Source organism: Coregonus lavaretus (genome assembly GCF_964263955.1).
Source record: "Coregonus lavaretus genome assembly, chromosome: 3".
In the NCBI taxonomy this organism is placed as follows: Eukaryota; Metazoa; Chordata; class Actinopteri; order Salmoniformes; family Salmonidae; genus Coregonus; species Coregonus lavaretus.
Genome location: NC_139990.1, coordinates 46,977,066 through 46,995,741, shown reverse-complemented (window position 1 = coordinate 46,995,741; position 18,676 = coordinate 46,977,066).

Genomic DNA, 18,676 nt, shown 5'->3' with positions numbered 1-18,676 from the left:
AGCCAGGCCTAATCGCCCAACATCAGTACCCGACCTCACTAATGCTCTTGTGGCTGAATGGAAGCAAGTCCACGCAACAATGTTCCAACATCTAGTGGAAAGCCTTCCCAGAAGAGTGGAGGCTGTTATAGCAGCAAAGGGGGACCAACTCCATATTAATGCCCATGATTTTGGAATGAGATGTTCGACAAGCAGGTGTCCACATACTTTTGGACATATAGCGTATGTGTAAATATGCATTAATATAATAAAGTATATTGCGCTTGATATTCTATGAATTATGTGTAAATGAGATATTATGACCCTATACAAAAACCATCCCACAATTGCTGTTAATTTAGCTATTCTTATTTTCTTTCATTTCATTCTAACTACTAAATCTAAACTATGAATAGTGTTTTCTTGTTGTTTCTGTCAGACATTAAAGGGCCTAAATAATATTGATTGATTCTGTGTTTTTGTAACAGTGATGAGATTCATGCTTTAAATAGCTTGGCCCTCCTGGATAAACATTGCAAGAAATGAAATCTCCTGCAGGAGATGGAGACTAGAGAAGAGTGTATTGAAATAGATTCTAAAAACTCATCTGTAAAAACATTTGGGGGGATACTCATATTCTATTTCCATCAATGTAGCACAGTGCCCATTTTTAAACTCACATTTGATTATCATACCCGATGTGATTTAAAACACTCATTTAGAAATAAGCATTTGAAATAATGAAACAGTACTTAAATGCAAATTCTGTGCAATTGAAAATATTAACGAGGAAATCCACTTAGTTGGATGAACACTATGATGTTAGTTGGACAACTGTGTGTGTGTTTGTGTGTGTGTGTGTATGTGTGTGTGTGTGTGTGTGCATGCATGCGTACATGAATCCTCATGCATGTGTGCCTGTGTGTACATACGTGTGTGTGTGTGCATCCTCGTGCATGCGTGTGTGGTTTTTAGCTGGAATTTCTTAGCTCACCAAATCCTATACTAAATCAGATAGCTGGGTCCACTCTCTCCTCTGTTCTCTTTCCTATCTGGTCTCTAGTAAAGCTGAGTGTTCTGGTCTCTCTGGTCTCTGCCAGTCAGCCACGTGCTTCCTTGGCACCGCGACAGGCTCGGGTGATTCAGCGTTTTCTCAGTGCCATCCCCACAGTGCAGCAATGTGCTCGGCTGCCCGGCTCGCTCCACACAACACAAAGACACTGGAGGCTCACAGACGTTCTGCCTTTCAGATGAAAGACAACAAGACAACACACCCTCTGGTTACATTACCACAACACTTCCATGTTGTACGGCTTTCCAATATTGCAACCCCATTGTTGTAGCAACCCCATTTTTTGATAGGGCAGCAGCCTCTAAGGTGCAGGGTTGAGTAACCGGGTGTCAGTGTGTTTAGTGCAAGGCTTCATAGACTGATTATTCAGACAAACAGTCAAGACATGTAACGGTACTTGCCACTGGGTAGAGCCACGTTGAGTGAATGAATTGCTTGTCGAGTTTAAATATTTGCTACACCATTACAGTAGTGTTAATCTAAGTCTGGATTGAAGCAGTTATTTGCCCATTAATTTACCATAATCCTGGTACCTCTCTTTCTCATAGCAGACATGGAATGAAAGGTCATTTTTGGGCTTTGTTTGTAATTCACACTATACCAATTCAAGTGTGTTTAATTCAAGGCTTCATTTACATTGCTAAGACACATAACAGTTGCCACTGGGTAAAGCCACGTTGAGGGAAGTAATTGCTTGTCAAGCTCAAATATTTGCTAAGCCATTATAAATTATACAATAGTGCGTTAGTCTGTATTAATGTTTGGATTGAAACAGTCATGTGCCAGTTAATTTACCTTAAACCTGCAACCTCGCTTTCTCATAGCAGACACAGATTCAAATGGAAACAGGGCAGCAGAGATATAGCAATCGTGACACAGTGGCTCTTAGTCATTGATGATGTATAACATTGACTCATGTGTTGCCGGTAGAGGTGAGGTGACTACTGTATAATGACAGGCAGCTACGTGTCAGGCTGCTGTTGCCTCATTACACCTCTAAGGACCTGGTCTGATCTGTCTCTATCCGGGAACGGATTAGCGTGTCTGGAGAGGGAGGGATGGAAGGAGAAGAGTGGGAGGGAGGGATAGAAGGAATGGATGGTTTGATGGAGTGGGTGGGACTACAGGAAGTGGACTGGTTATATTATATTGGCTGTGGTGGTGTGGTAGCCTACAGGAAGTGGACTGGTCATATTATATTGGCTGTGGTGGTGTGGTAGCCTACAGGAAGGAAATTCAACTATATCCTTTAGGGTTGTTGAGTGCAAGACACTCAACAACATGTTGATGAAGGTCAATAGAATACCTATAGCTAGCATAGAACAGATATAGCCTTTCAAACCTTGATGTACTGTAACTACCCCCTCTTACCGTTCTCCTCATGTAACCCTCTCACCACAAGACTCAGATAGACCAGCATGGGTGTAATGGTGAAATTACATCTCAGTAAATTACCTGATAATCACTGGCTGGGGGAAAAACAAGAGGCTAGGGATATTACTAAGAGATATATAAAGGCTTAGATTACTGTTTACAGAATGTTCTCCCATCATGCAACAAGAATAAATGCAGTATGACTCAATGAAAGTACAACCACACAGAGAATGCAATTTTACTTGACTGTATTAGCTAAACAAAAATGATCAGCTACACAATATAATCAATTACAATGTATAGAAATTAAAATATAATCCCGGGTATTACAGTGTACTCTTATAAAACTCACTGACACTGTTCAACTATCAAGCTTGTAAGCTAAAGTTGGCGGTCATTGGAGCTCATTGAAGGTATGACGAATGATACAGCCAAATGAATGGAATCCCAATGTTACTCACAGTACCGGACCAAACTCCCTGAAACAATAATTCCAAGGCCGCTAACTATTTTTTATCCATGGTGGAAAATGCCCTGCATGAAGTCCGCAGCTCGCTCAGAACAGCCGTCCTCCCCAGCTCCCGATCCGACAACGCCAGGCTAACTCTTGTTGAATCGGCGATGGCTAATCCTCCACACAGCAGGCGAATTCAGGTAAGTTCTATAGATGTTTAACTAGACTTTCTCTACACAGGTAAGTAAGAATAGGCAACAGTCTCTTTGCTAAATGCAATTCGTGATCTCTTCACAGATGTAAAAGCCCAACAACCGCCTGTGTCTCTTTTCCTCATCACAACTTTCGAGCAGAGTGTCCTCAAAGTGCCCCTAAAAGTTCTGTGCAACAGCTAACCCAGAGTTCACACGATTGGCCCAAACTTTACAAGGCTTCTCACTGGCTAAACCAATGTCTTTTCTGGTATTTTACCCCCTTTTTCTCCCCAATTTCATGGTATCCAATTGGTAGTTACAGTCTTGTCCCATCGCTGCAACTCCCGTATGGACACGGGAGAGGCGAAGGTCGAGAGTCGTGCATCCTCCGAAACACAACCCAACCGAGCCGCACTTCTTGACACAGTGCTCGCTTAACCCGGAAGCCAGCCGCACCAATATGCCGGAGGAAACACTGTACACCTGGCGACCGAGTCAGCGTTCACTGCGCCCGGCCCGCAACATGAGTCTAGTGCGTGATGGGATATCTCAGACTGCCCATCTTTTATTTTTATTGGCCAGTCTGAGATGGCTTTTTCTTTGCAACTCTGCCTAGGTCAGCATCCCAGAGTCGCCTCTTCACTGTTGACGTTGAGACTGGTGTTTTGTGGGTACTATTTAATGAAGCTGCCAGTTGAGGACCTGTGAGGCGCCTGTTTCTCAAACTAGACACTAATGTATTTGTCCTCTTGCTCAGTTGTCCACCGGGGCCTCCCACTCCTCTTTCTATTCTGGTTATAGCCAGTTTGCGCTGTTCTGTGAAGGGAGTAGTACACAGCGTTGTACGAGATCTTCAGTTTCTTGGCAATTTCTCGCATGGAATAGCCTTAATTTCTCAGAACAAGAATAGACTGACGAGTTTCAGAAGAAAGTTATTTGTTTCTGGCCATTTTGAGCCTGTAATCGAACCCACAATTGCTGATGCTCCAGATACTCAACTAGTCTCAAGAAGGCCAGTTTTATTGCTTCTTAATCAGCACAATAGTTTTCAGCTGTGCTAACATAATTGCAAAAGGGTTTTCCAATGATCAATTAGCCTTTTTAAATGATCAACTTGGATTAGCAAACACAACGTGCCATTGGAACACAGGACTGATGGTTGCTGATAATGGGCCTATGTACGCTTATGTAGATATTCCATTAAAAATCAGCCATTTCCAGCTACAATAGCCATTTATAACATTAACAATGTCTACACTGTATTTCTGATCAATTTGATGTTATTTTAATGGACAAAAAAATTGCTTTTCTTTAGAAAACAAGGACATTTCTAAGTGACCCCAAACTCCAACCTGCAGCTTGGCAGTGGGTAGTTATAACTGAAGAGGTCATATGCCTGTACTGTGGGTTATGGTTAGTCACTCAAAGGAATATTCTCTTTGTTCTTGGTTATATGGCTCATATTTAGCTGCGTACCATAGGACCCTGGTCAAAAGTAGTGCACAGTATAGGAAATAGGGTGTCATTTGGGATGCTATACATAGTCCAGCAGCAATACATCATTTCCAGGAAAAATATGTACATAACTACAGTCAGTATATTATATAGCGTCGATCCATGGTAATTGCGATGGCAGCAGGACCTCTCTCTGCTCCAGTCTCCCATTAACATTGTTGCGTTATGCTAATACTGGCACTTGGTTGGTTACATAATCACAACAGAAGGGAAGAAGTGTTGTTCTGGCTCTAATGACTTGCTTCTTTCCTGTAAAATCCTGACAAATAAAAAGGCTTGAGCAGGCACAGTATGGTCCCCCCCCCCCCCCCCCACACACACCCCTGTTGAATTAATGACAGCATATCTAGGAAAGTACATGCTTTAACTGACATGTACCGTCAGTCTGTACTGTAAAAAGCTGAGTACGGCCATAGCCCTGCAGTCTGCATTCTACACAGGAGCCGAGGTATTGTGGGGCTGAGACAAATGCTGAAACTGTTTGTAATGTTAGTCTTGGAAGTGTCTGCTGCAGTAGCTTTACTACACCTCATTTTCCCAGTCAGAAGTTGCCAGAGGTGTCATGATACACAATCCATAGTTATGTCATCAGTACACACACACACACACACACACAGACTATTCTCACCTTTCCCAGAATCCCCTCCTTTAACCCCCTCTCCTCTAATCCCCCCCTTTAACCCCCTCTCCTCTAATCCCCCCTCCTTTAACCCCCTCTCCTCTAATCCCCCCTCCTTTAACCCCTCTCCTCTAATCCCCTCCTTTAACCCCTCTCCTCTAATCCCCCCTCCTTTAACCCCCTCTCCTCTAATCCCCCCCTTTAACCCCCTCTCCTCTAATCCCCCCTCTTTTAACCCCTCTCCTCTAATCCCCTCCTTTAACCCCTCTCCTCTAATCCCCCCTCCTTTAACCCCCTCTCCTCTAATCCCCCCTCCTTTAACCCCTCTCCTCTAATCCCCCCTCCTTTAACCCCTCTCCTCTAATCCCCCCTCCTTTAACCCCCTCTCCTCTAATCCCCTCCTTTAACCCCCTCTCCTCTAATCCTGTTTTGTTCTCTCCCATTCTCTCATACCCCCCTGTTTTTTTTCTCCCATAGAGAGATATCGTGATCTCTTTATGGCTTTTCTCAGATCTCATCTTTCAAATGAATTACTTCTCAAGGAACCTCTGCTGCTTTCTAGATTTTTAAGCATCAGTTGTCAGAGCACCTTACCGATCACTGCACCTGTACACAGCCCATCTGAAATTAGCCCACCCAACTACCTCATCCCTATATTGTTATTTATTTTGCTCTTTTGCACCCCAGTATCTCTATTTGCACATAATCTCTTGCACATCTAGCATTCCAGTGTTAATACTATTGTAATTATTTTGCACTATAGCCTATTTATTGCCTTACCTCCATAACTTGCTACATTTGCACACACTGTATATATATTTTCTGTTGTATTTTTGACTTTATGTTTTTTACCCCATATGTAACTCTGTGTTGTTCTTATTGCACTGCTTTGCTTTATCTTGGCCAGGTCGCAGTTGTAAATGAGAACCTGTTCTCAACTGGCTTACCTGGTTAAATAAAGGTGAAATTAAAAAAATAAAAAAATTCCTGTTCCCATTTAAAAACCCTTTATAATCCTTCAAACAATACTGCTGCCATGGTCCTTTCCTCCTATCTCTTTCCCTTCCTATTCTATGCTATACTCATCTCTCTCTTCCCTTTTAAACGGACGCTTTCATATGAAAATCATTGCTGTGCTCACAGCATACTGAGCGAAGCCTGGAGGCTGGATAATGGGGACTTGTGTGGTGTATCCTCTGTCTGTAGCAGACTGTCTGATAATGGTCATCTCAGTTTCCAGCTTAAAGAGAAAGTGATGCTTTACAGTGCATTCTGAAAGTATTCAGACCCCTTCGCTTTTTCCACATTTTGTTACGTTACAGCCTTATTCTAAAATGGATTAAATAAATAAAAAATCTTCATTAATCTACACACAATACCCCATAATGACAAAGCAAAAACAGTTTTTTAGAAATTTTGCAAATTGATTAAAAATAGAAAACAGAAATACTTTATTTACATAAGTATTCAGACCCTTTGCTATGAGACTCGAAATTGAGCTCAGGTGCATCCTGTTTCCATTGATCATCCTTGAGATGTTTTTACATGAGAAACAAGATTCTCTGGTCTGATAGGGTAGGTAACAACACATCTGCCACGCTGATCCTCAACATGGGGGCCCTTCAGGGGTGTTTGCTCAGTCCCCCGCTGTACTCCCTGTTGACCCATGACTGAATGGCCAGGCACGACTCCAACACCATCATTAAGTTTGCAGACGACACAACAGTGGTAGGCCTGATCACTGACAACGATGAGACAGCCTATAGGGAGGAGGTCAGAGACCTGGCCATGTGGTTCCAGGATAACAACCTCTCCCTCAAGGTGATCAAGACAAAGCAGATGATTGGAAAAAGAAGAGGACCGAGCACGCCCCCATTCTCATCGAGGGGCTGTAGTGGAACAGGTTGAGAGCTTCAAGTTCCTTGGTGTCCACATCACCAACAAACTATCATGGTCCAAACACACCAAGACAGTCATAAAAAGGGCACGACAAAGCCTATTCCCCCTCAGGAGACTGAAAAGATTTGGCATGGGTCCTCAAAAAGTTATACAGCTGCACCATCGAGAGCATCCTGACTGGTTGCATCACTGCCTGGTATGGCAACTGCTCGGCCTCCGACCGCAAGGCCCTACAGAGGGTAGTGAGTACGGCCCAGTACATCACTGGGGCCAAGCTTCCTGCCACCCAGGACCTCTATACCAGGCGGTGTCAGAGGAAGGCCCTAGAAATTGTCAAAGACTCCAGCCACCCTAGTCATAGACTGTTCTCTCTGCTACCACACGGCAAGCGGTACCGGAGCACCAAGTCTAGGTCCAAACGGCTTCTTAACAGCTTCTACCCCCAAGCCATAAGACTCCTGAACAGCTAATCAAATGGCTACCCGGACTATTTGCATCGCCCCCCCCCATCCCCTTTTTTACGCTGCTGCTACTCTCTATTTATTATCTATGCATAGTCACTTTAACTCTACCTACATGTACATATTACCTTAATTACCTCGACTAACCTGTGCCCCCGCACATTGATATTTCTGTTTTTATTTTTAATAAATTTGCAAAAATGTCTAAAAACCTGTTTTCGCTTTGTCATTATGGGGTACTGTGTGTAGATTGATGAGGGGAAAAAACAATTTAATCCATTTTAGAATAAGGCTGTAACATTACAAAATGTGGAAAGAGTCAAGGGGTCTGAATACTTTCCGAATGCACTGTATGTCCATGCTATTTAAAATGTAGTTAATGCATAATGCCGTTGTTAATACCGTTGTTAATCATGTCAATATCCGCCTCTCACACGCACAGTGTAAGGCAGCAGTCAGATAGACAGACACTCTGCTTTGATGAGGGCAGACATACAAAACACACACACACACGCAGTCGCATATGCGTACACACAAATGCTAATCAAATACAGAGGCTGCTAGGTGATTCCTACGGTAAGTGGATGCGGACGGAGTCGAACAGTGTTTCATCTCCTCTCAACCCACACTGACTTAGTGAGCCAAAGAAAGAAAAGGCAGAGAGAGGCCTGCTGGGCTGGAGCAATGGCAAGGAATACATGCAGAGCAGCTGCAGGAAACACAGACAGCTTCAGTATTGACTTACACAGATTCTATACACACACACTGACATAGCTCCTAATAGCTGCATAGTAGCCCTCATAAAACGTACTTAGTTTCAGTCACAAATATTGTCGCATCTCTGCCTGAGTAGATCGCTCTATAGTCAGAATCCATAGAATATGCTCATAGCACACGCACTCACACAGACCAGCCTGCACCGTTCCTTTGTGTGGCTGGCTGTCAATCAAACCGCCTGTCGATATGAAACCCGACGGCCATTGAGCTCAGCCATATGTTATGAGCAGCAGAAACCTGCTCAACACAGAGGCATTCTTCTTACACAGTCTATCTAGAGGAAGTTAGCCCAGATGGTACTGCAAGAATGTAGGATAAATGAAGAGTTAATTATATGTGCTTTGACGCCAGGGATGGAGCCAGATCATTTTGATTGCATACAGTGTGAAATTCCATTCTACCGCTTTGTAGTTCATGCGGAAATGGTAATCAATTTCCCATTTGAGAAGACTTCACAATGCAAGCCTTGAATTATTGCAACTGCTTTCCTCCAAGCTGACGGAACTAGTTTGGCTCTGAAAACACATTATAAAGCAGGTGGTCAGTGCATTGCTGTCAAGGTATTTACCTTCATATTAGAATTAGAACTACCAACACCTCTGGCAGACTGCTGTAGTCACTAGAATTACCAACACCTCTGGCAGACTGCTGTAGTCACTAGAATTACCAACACCTCTGGCAGACTGCTGTAGTCACTAGAATTACCAACACCTCTGGCAGACTGCTGTAGTCACTAGAATTACCAACACCTCTGGCAGACTGCTGTAGTCACTAGAATTACCAACACCTCTGGCAGACTGCTGTAGTCACTAGAATTACCAACACCTCTGGCAGACTGCTGTAGTCACTAGAATTACCAACACCTCTGGCAGACTGCGGTAATCACTAGAATAACCAACACCTCTGGCAGACTGCGGTAGTCACTAGAATGAATAACACCTCTGGCAGACTGCTGTAGTCACTAGAATTACCAACACCTCTGGCAGACTGCTGTAGTCACTAGAATTAATAACACCTCTGGCAGACTGCTGTAATCACTAGAATGAATAACACCTCTGGCAGACTGCTGTAGTCACTAGAATTAATAACACCTCTGGCAGACTGCTGTAATCACTAGAATGAATAACACCTCTGGCAGACTGCTGTAGTCACTAGAATGATCAACACCTCTGGCAGACTGCTGTAGTCACTAGAATTACCAACTCCTCTGGCAGACTGCTGTAGTCACTAGAATTACCAACACCTCTGGCAGACTGCTGTAGTCACTAGAATTAATAACACCTCTGGCAGACTGCTGAAGTCACTAGAATAACCAACACCCCTGGCAGACTGCTGTAGTCACTAGAATTACCAACACCTCTGGCAGACTGCTGGAGTCACTAGAATTAATAACACCTCTGGCAGACTGCTGAAGTCACTAGAATAACCAACACCTCTGGCAGACTGCGGTAGTCACTAGAATGAATAACACCTCTGGCAGACTGCTGTAGTCACTAGAATTACCAACACCTCTGGCAGACTGCGGTAGTCACTAGAATGAATAACACCTCTGGCAGACTGCTGTAGTCACTAGAATTAATAACACATCTGGCAGACTGCTGTAATCACTAGAATGAATAACACCTCTGGCAGACTGCTGTAGTCACTAGAATTACCAACACCTCTGGCAGACTGCGGTAGTCACTAGAATGAATAACACCTCTGGCAGACTGCTGTAGTCACTAGAATTAATAACACCTCTGGCAGACTGCTGTAATCACTAGAATGAATAACACCTCTGGCAGACTGCTGTAGTCACTAGACTTACCAACACCTCTGGCAGACTGCTGTAGTCACTAGAATTACCAACACCTCTGGCAGACTGCTGTAGTCACTAGAATTAATAACACCTCTGGCAGACTGCTGAAGTCACTAGAATAACCAACACCTCTGGCAGACTGCTGTAGTCACTAGAATTACCAATATCTCTGGCAGACTGCTGGAGTCACTAGAATGAATAACACCTCTGGCAGACTGCTGTAGTCACTAGAATTACCAACACCTCTGGCAGACTGCGGTAGTCACTAGAATGAATAACACCTCTGGCAGACTGCTGTAGTCACTAGAATTAATAACACCTCTGGCAGACTGCTGTAATCACTAGAATGAATAACACCTCTGGCAGACTGCTGTAGTCACTAGAATTACCAACACCTCTGGCAGACTGCTGTAGTCACTAGAATTACCAACACCTCTGGCAGACTGCTGTAGTCACTAGAATTAATAACACCTCTGGCAGACTGCTGAAGTCACTAGAATAACCAACACCTCTGGCAGACTGCTGTAGTCACTAGAATTACCAACACCTCTGGCAGACTGCAGGAGTCACTAGAATTAATAACACCTCTGGCAGACTGCTGAAGTCACTAGAATAACCAACACCTCTGGCAGACTGCGGTAGTCACTAGAATGAATAACACCTCTGGCAGACTGCTGTAGTCACTAGAATTACCAACACCTCTGGCAGACTGCGGTAGTCACTAGAATGAATAACACCTCTGGCAGACTGCTGTAGTCACTAGAATTAATAACACCTCTGGCAGACTGCTGTAATCACTAGAATGAATAACACCTCTGGCAGACTGCTGTAGTCACTAGAATAACCAACACCTCTGGCAGACTGCGGTAGTCACTAGAATGAATAACACCTCTGGCAGACTGCTGTAGTCACTAGAATTACCAACACCTCTGGCAGACTGCGGTAGTCACTAGAATTAATAACACCTCTGGCAGACTGCTGTAGTCACTAGAATTAATAACACCTCTGGCAGACTGCTGTAATCACTAGAATGAATAACACCTCTGGCAGACTGCTGTGGTCACTAGATTTACCAACACCTCTGGCAGACTGCTGTAGTCACTAGAATAACCAACACCTCTAGCAGACTGCTGTAGTCACTAGAATTATTAACACCTCTGGCAGACTGCTGTAATCACTATAATGAATAACACCTCTGGCAGACTGCTGTAGTCACTAGAATTACCAACACCTCTGGCAGACTGCTGTAGTCACTAGAATAACCAACACCTCTGGCAGACTGCTGTAGTCACTAGAATAACCAACACCTCTGGCAGACTGCTGTAGTCACTAGAATTACCAACACCTCTGGCAGACTGCTGTAGTCACTAGAATGATCAACACCTCTGGCAGACTGCTGTAGTCACTAGAATAACCAACACCTCTGGCAGACTGCTGTAGTCACTAGAATTACCAACACCTCTGGCAGACTGCTGTAGTCACTAGAATGATCAACACCTCTGGCAGACTGCTGTAGTCACTAGAATGATCAACACCTCTGGCAGACTGCTGTAGTCACTAGAATTACCAACACCTCTGGCAGACTGCTGTAGTCACTAGAATGATCAACACCTCTGGCAGACTGCTGTAATCACTAGAATTACCAACACCTCTGGCAGACTGCTGTAGTCACTAGAATTACCAACACCTCTGGCAGACTGCTGTAGTCACTAGAATTACCAACACCTCTGGCAGACTGCTGTAGTCACTAGAATTACCAACACCTCTGGCAGACTGCTGTAGTCACTAGAATGATCAACACCTCTGGCAGACTGCTGTAGTCACTAGAATTACCAACACCTCTGGCAGACTGCTGTAGTCACTAGAATTACCAACACCTCTGGCAGACTGCTGTAGTCACTAGAATTACCAACACCTCTGGCAGACTGCTGTAGTCACTAGAATGATCAACACCTCTGGCAGACTGCTGTAATCACTAGAATTACCAACACCTCTGGCAGACTGCTGTAGTCACTAGAATTACCAACACCTCTGGCAGACTGCTGTAGTCACTAGAATTAATAACCCCTCTGGCAGACTGCTGTTGTCACTGGAATGATCAACACCTTACTCATGGTTCGCTGCTTATTCATTAACATGAGTAACTTCACATATCCACGTTTGCATAACCAACTACAGTCACCCTGGAGCGTGATATGAGAAGATTCCCTGCTGATTTTGTACGTTTGCCCACTGACAAAGACATGATCAGTCTATAATTGTAATGGTAGGTTTATTTGATCAGTGAGAGACAGAATAACAACAACAAAATCCAGAAAAACGCATGTCAAAAATGTTATAAATTGATTTGCATTTTAATGAGGGAAATAAGTATTTGACCCCTCTGCAAAACATGACTTAGTACTTGGTAGGCAAAACCCTTGTTGGCAATCACAGAGGTCAGACATTTCTTGTAGTTGGCCACCAGGTTTGCACACATCTCAGGAGGGATTTTGTCCCACTCCTCTTTGCAGATCTTCTCCAAGTCATTAAGGTTTCGAGGCTGACGTTTGGCAACTTGAACCTTCAGCTCCCTCCACAGATTTTCTATGGGATTAAGGTCTGGAGACTGGCTAGGCCACTCCAGGACCTTAATGTGCTTCTTCTTGAGCCACTCCTTTGTTGCCTTGGCCGTGTGTTTTGGGTCATTGTCATGCTGGAATACCCATCCACGACCCATTTTCAATGCCCTGGCTGAGGGAAGGAGGTTCTCACCCAAGATTTGATGGTACACGGCCCCGTCCATCGTCCCTTTGATGCGGTGAAGTTGTCCTGTCCCCTTAGCAGAAAAACACCCCCAAAGCATAATGTTTCCACCTCCATGTTTGATGGTGGGTATGGTGTTCTTACGGTCATAGGCAGCATTCCTCCTCCTCCAAACACGGCGAGTTGAGTTGATGCCAAAGAGCTCGATTTTGGTCTCATCTGACCACAACACTTTCACCCAGTTCTCCTCTGAATCATTCATATGTTCATTGGCAAACTTCAGACGGGCCTGTATATGTGCTTTCTTGAGCAGGGGGACCTTGCGGGCGCTGCAGGATTTCAGTCCTTCACGGCGTAGTGTGTTACCAATTGTTTTCTTGGTGACTATGGTCCCAGCTGCCTTGAGATCATTGACAAGATCCTCCCGTGTAGTTCTGTGCTGATTCCTCACCGTTCTCATGATCATTGCAACTCCACAAGGTGAGATCTTGCATGGAGCCGAGGGAGATTGACAGTTATTTTGTGTTTCTTCCATTTGCGAATAATCGCACCAACTGTTGTCACCTTCTTACCAAGCTGCTTGGCGATGGTCTTGTAGCCCATTCCTGCCTTGTGTAGGTCTACAATCTTGTCCCTGACATCCTTGGAGAGCTCTTTGGTCTTGGCCAAGGTGGAGAGTTTGGAATCTGATTAATTGATTGCTTCTGTGGACAGGTGTCTTTTATACAGGTAACAAGCTTTAAGAGTGTGCTCCTAATCTCAGCTCGTTACCTGTATAAAAGACACCTGGGAGCCAGAAATCTTTCTAATTGAGAGGGGGTCAAATACTTATTTCCCTCATTAAAATGCAAATCAATTTATAACATTTTTGACATGCGTTTTTCTGGATTTTGTTGTTGTTATTCTGTCTCTCACTGTTCAAATAAACCTACCATTAAAATTATAGACTGATCATTTCTTTGTCAGTGGGCAAATGTACAAAATCAGCAGGGGATCAAATACTTTTTTCCCTCACTGTACACATACACACACAAACACACACTCCATTATTTTGGTGGTTAAAGCCTGCATGCGAGAGGATTGTGAACTAAAAGACAGTGGAAGTCTGCATAAACACCCAGAGTCAGAGCTTCCTTGTTTCCCATGTCAAAATGAATGATATATTCTACTATATTCTACTGTGTCTTAAGCCCAGAGTCTCCACTAAAGCTTTAAGGCATCTCTCTCTCTCTCTCTCTCTCTCTCTCTCTCTCTCTCTCTCTCTCTCTCTCTCTCTCTCTCTCCCTCTCTCTTTCTCCTCCCCTCCCTCTCTCTCTCTCCCCCCTCCCTCTCTCTCTCTCTCTCTCTCTCTCTCTCTCTCGCTCTTTCTCTCTCTTTCTTTAGGATTCTTCGAATGTTAATTAGGGGGAAGCAGGACCTCCAATCAGTGCAAAGAAAAAGGAATAGACCAATCCCAGTGCAGACAGAGGGATGAAGGGAAGGTATGGCTGGAGAGCGTTAGACTAGCCTAACCCTCCTCTCCTCATTCTCCCCCCACCCCCGCATCTTTCTCTCCTGGGTGGTACAACCTGGTAGATTACAAAAAAAACTCCCATGTGCCTCACTGCTCTCTGTACCAGGCTGGAGAGAGTGATCTGATTCTTCTGAAGCGCATGTCAGAGAGGAGAAGGAGAGAGAGGGAGGGAGGGAATGAATGAACCAGGAAGAGAGGAGAGAGAGAGAGAGAGAGAGAGAGAGAGAGAGAGAGAGAGAGAGAGAGAGACAGAGACAGAGAGACAGAGAGAGAGAGAGAGAGAGAGAGAGAGAGAGAGAGACCTCCGGTTCACAGCGCGTGGAGGTCTGCGGGAGCTCCAGGACCAGGAACCATCTCTAGCTGCGCCTGGCATGTGTTCCACCTGCCGCTATCACAAGAGGTAAGTCTCTGTCACACACTTTGTCTGCATTTGTCTGTTCATTGTCCTGCTTCCCTCAGCTGCCGTAACTACCCAGCCTCATACATAAATACACTCTGTGGTTTAGTGCCGAGCTTGACACACTCAGCTTGAACACACACAACACCTAACATGTCTTGTTTGAAACAAGGTAACAGATACACCTGGACCATTTCAAATGGAGAGACCTGAGAAGAGACCAGCAAAACAGGCACTCCTTTTGGTTTCCATGGCATCACCTGAGTGTCAAAGTTGGACCTAGACTTCTTAAGTTCTTCAATCTCTTCCTTACTTTTTCTTTGAGAAGAATGAGCGTTGCTAAGAGCCAAACACGGCACTCTGATAGAGAGAGGAGCTTCCGCTGCATGTAATCAATTTCACATAGTGTCTAACATGCTGTCATGGAATCATTACGCTAAAACCCCTGTAGACAAAGGGTTGCTTGAAGAGCCCGGAGCAAAGAGGGACGTCTGTGTGTGTTCCATTTACATCACGTAATGGGATCAATGCTGAGAGACACATAGCTGCTGGTACACAATCAGCCTTTCATATCACACCAGTCTCCACACAAACACCTCACTCTGAAAATAGCCGCCCATTTAGCTGCACTGCCCAAAACCACTAAGGAAAGTCATTTTTCTCAGAGGCATGCAGGTACAGCACCATGTATGATAGGCCAGTGGGTTTTTATTTTTCTCCAGTAAAGACCAGAGAGAGAGAGGGGGGGGGGGGGGTGCAGTGGTCTGGAGGGAGTGGAGGGATTGGTTGGTTAACCCTGTAGATTCAGGAGCCAGAGTGTGCTGTATTAGATGGAGTGGGAGGCCATTTCAGTAGCAGGAGGACGAGTCACCCCTGGCATGTTCCACATTTGTAGCGGGAGGAGCGGGCACCCCTAACGTGTCCCTATTAGAGGCGGTCCTGTGTCAGTGTGGCTCAATTGATAGAGAATGGCGCTTGCAATGCCAGGATCGTGGGTTCGATTCCCGCTGGAGCCATACAAAAATCTATGCACGCCATGCATGACTGTAAGCCGCTTTGGATAAAAGCATCAGCCATATTGGACTGGTGGGATCGGTCGTGGCCAATGTGACTATGGCAGCCAAATTAGAAAGTTGATGGGCCTTGACAGCTGACTGGTGGTGACTCCAGTGATAGACAGTGATGGTGGAGAGGGGATGTGATGGAGAGGGGATGTGATGGAGAGAGGATGTGATGGAGAGAGGATGTGGTGGAGAGAGGATGTGGTGGAGAGAGGATGTGGTGGAGAAGGGATGTGATGGAGAGGGGATGTGGTGGAGAGAGGATGTGATGGAGAGAGGATGTGATGGAGGAGATGAGGATGAATTGGAGTTGAGGATGTAACTCTAGATTGGATAGCTGTGCTGTGGCATGAACCTCCCTCTCTCCTGACACTGATTCTTGTAGGATTTGTCCTCAGCAGATTAATGTGTGTGTGTGTCTGTGTGTGTGTCTGTGTGTGTGTGTGTGTGTATGTGTGTGTGTGTGTGTGTGTGTGTGTGTGAGCGTGCGTGCGTATGTGTGTGCATAGGCTACATGTGTGTATGTGTGTGTGTGCATGTACATGTGTGTGTCTGGATGTCTGTCACAGTCAGAGGGAGATCTCATTAGTTGGCTCAGTAGGAGCAGGTAGATGAGCCACCATGCAGCCCCAGCAGCCCCACCCCACAGGTTGCCCAGGAGGGGTTGTCTAGGAGGGGTTGCCTAGGAGGGGTTGCCCAGGAGGGGTTGTCTAGGAGGGGTTGCCTAGGAGGGGTGCCATATGTGACATTTGGAGCTCCTTCCTGTCTCCCTCTCTCTCCGATGTCTTTACACACACACATCTATCTCTCCTTCCATTTGATCCATTCCTATTCATCTGAGAGAGAGATTTACTTTCTCAGACGTTTCTCCTGTCTAACCAACACCCACTCTTTTAGTATTTTATGTTAATTGCCCAGAGGGGGATGTATAAGGATATGGTGCTATTAGATGTTTTTAGTCCAGATACGTTGGGTCAGTTGAGTTTTCAGGCCCTTAAGGGAGTGGGAATTTGAATAGATATCAAAACCCACAGTCTACTAACTATTTAAAAAACTAATATCTGATTAAACAACAAATTACTAGATTATATAGCAACCCCTTACAGCTATGAACAATTACGAATACAAATGTATACACAGTAATCCACCATTAATCCATATGGATTATAGTGTCGGCTGAGTAATAGAAGTGCCTTTATTTATTTTATATAGAGAGACAAATGAATTTAAACCAATATACGTATTACAGAACATGTAGACTCAACTTGATCAATCTGACATCGGAATCATCTGTCATTTCTCCCCACTAACAAATTATATGACGTCCATGAAGAATTTATATGCATATGTTTGGCAAAAAAATCACTTAAACTAATATTATAATTCTGTACTAACGAGTACAGCAGATACTTTTATAGAATCCTATCGATAATGATTCTGTAGAGATAATGTGTAAGAACTCTTTGACTTGTAGTATTATTGTTTACCATAGTCCCCTTGTTTCTTCATTCTGCTGCCAGTGTACGTATGCATTTTTCTGACCAGATGGCTACATCCTAACAAAATGATATCCCATATCTCTGTGTTACCAGACTTGGGAATTCTAGACATAAATGTATATCTGAAAAGGGATACAAAAAAATTATTGTTCAAACGTCACATACAATTATCACAATTATTGAACGTTTACTGTAAATAGATTAAATTTGACCTCACTTAAATGCTTCGTCATCCCTTTCATCTGCCCATAGCCTACGCACTGCAACATATATTAGCCTCATACTTGCTATGCAGAGTTTGTCGTCGTAATATATTTATATGCATAGTACTCAGCCATACATTCTGTGAAGTGCTTGGGCTAGCCGCTATATGCTTGAAAATCCTTGGGTGTGGTGGCATTGCTCACGTTGTCTAGAGGACATTGGACAGTAGATTTACCACGCAAATAGCCATTGACATAACACATTGTAAGTCTATTATAATGCATTATAAAGGACATTATAAAGCATTATACGTATGTACTTCATAGAAAGTGTTATCACTGGACCTGTAGCCTTTTCCATACCCTAGGAGGCCTGTCTATGTACTGTCATGGTATGACCATTCATTCATCAGGGAAATATGGCATTGTTGTTGTTTTTCAAATGCTGTTATTTTTCAAATGCTGTTATTTTTCAATTGTTGTTATTTTTCAAATGTTGTTATTTTTCAAATGCTGTTATTTTTCCTCACAATTTCTCTCTTGTTCATATGAGCTCATATATATAGTTAGACTGTCTTGTACACATTCGCATATAGGATTTGATTTACATTTGGAAAAAATATATATATAGAATATTTTGCTTGTTTTCAATAATGACCAATTTAGTTTTTTAGAAAACTGTGATATCCAATTGCTGATGCAGATAGAACAATCTACATTGAAATTGGGAAGTAGACCGCAAGGTTAACTATTGCATCGTTGTGAATATATTTGAAATAATAATCTATGCGTCTGTGTTACACTTCATTCCACTGCTAAGGATATTTCACAAATACCTAGAGATTTAGATATGGTAATACAGTCAACCTTACATACTAGCCCACGGTAATAACAACCATATCCACTAATTACAGTTATTAGAATGAAGCCTATACACACTGTATTATACTCCATTCCATGGCAAGGGTTTATAAAAACATATTTCTTTAGATATGGTAATACACTTAACCTTGCATACTAGCCCACGCAACGTATACGCAGAAGAATGCAACACAGACGTTGTAAGACGTGTTAGTGAGGAGCCAGTGTGGGGGCGGTTGGTATGTTATGGTGGGG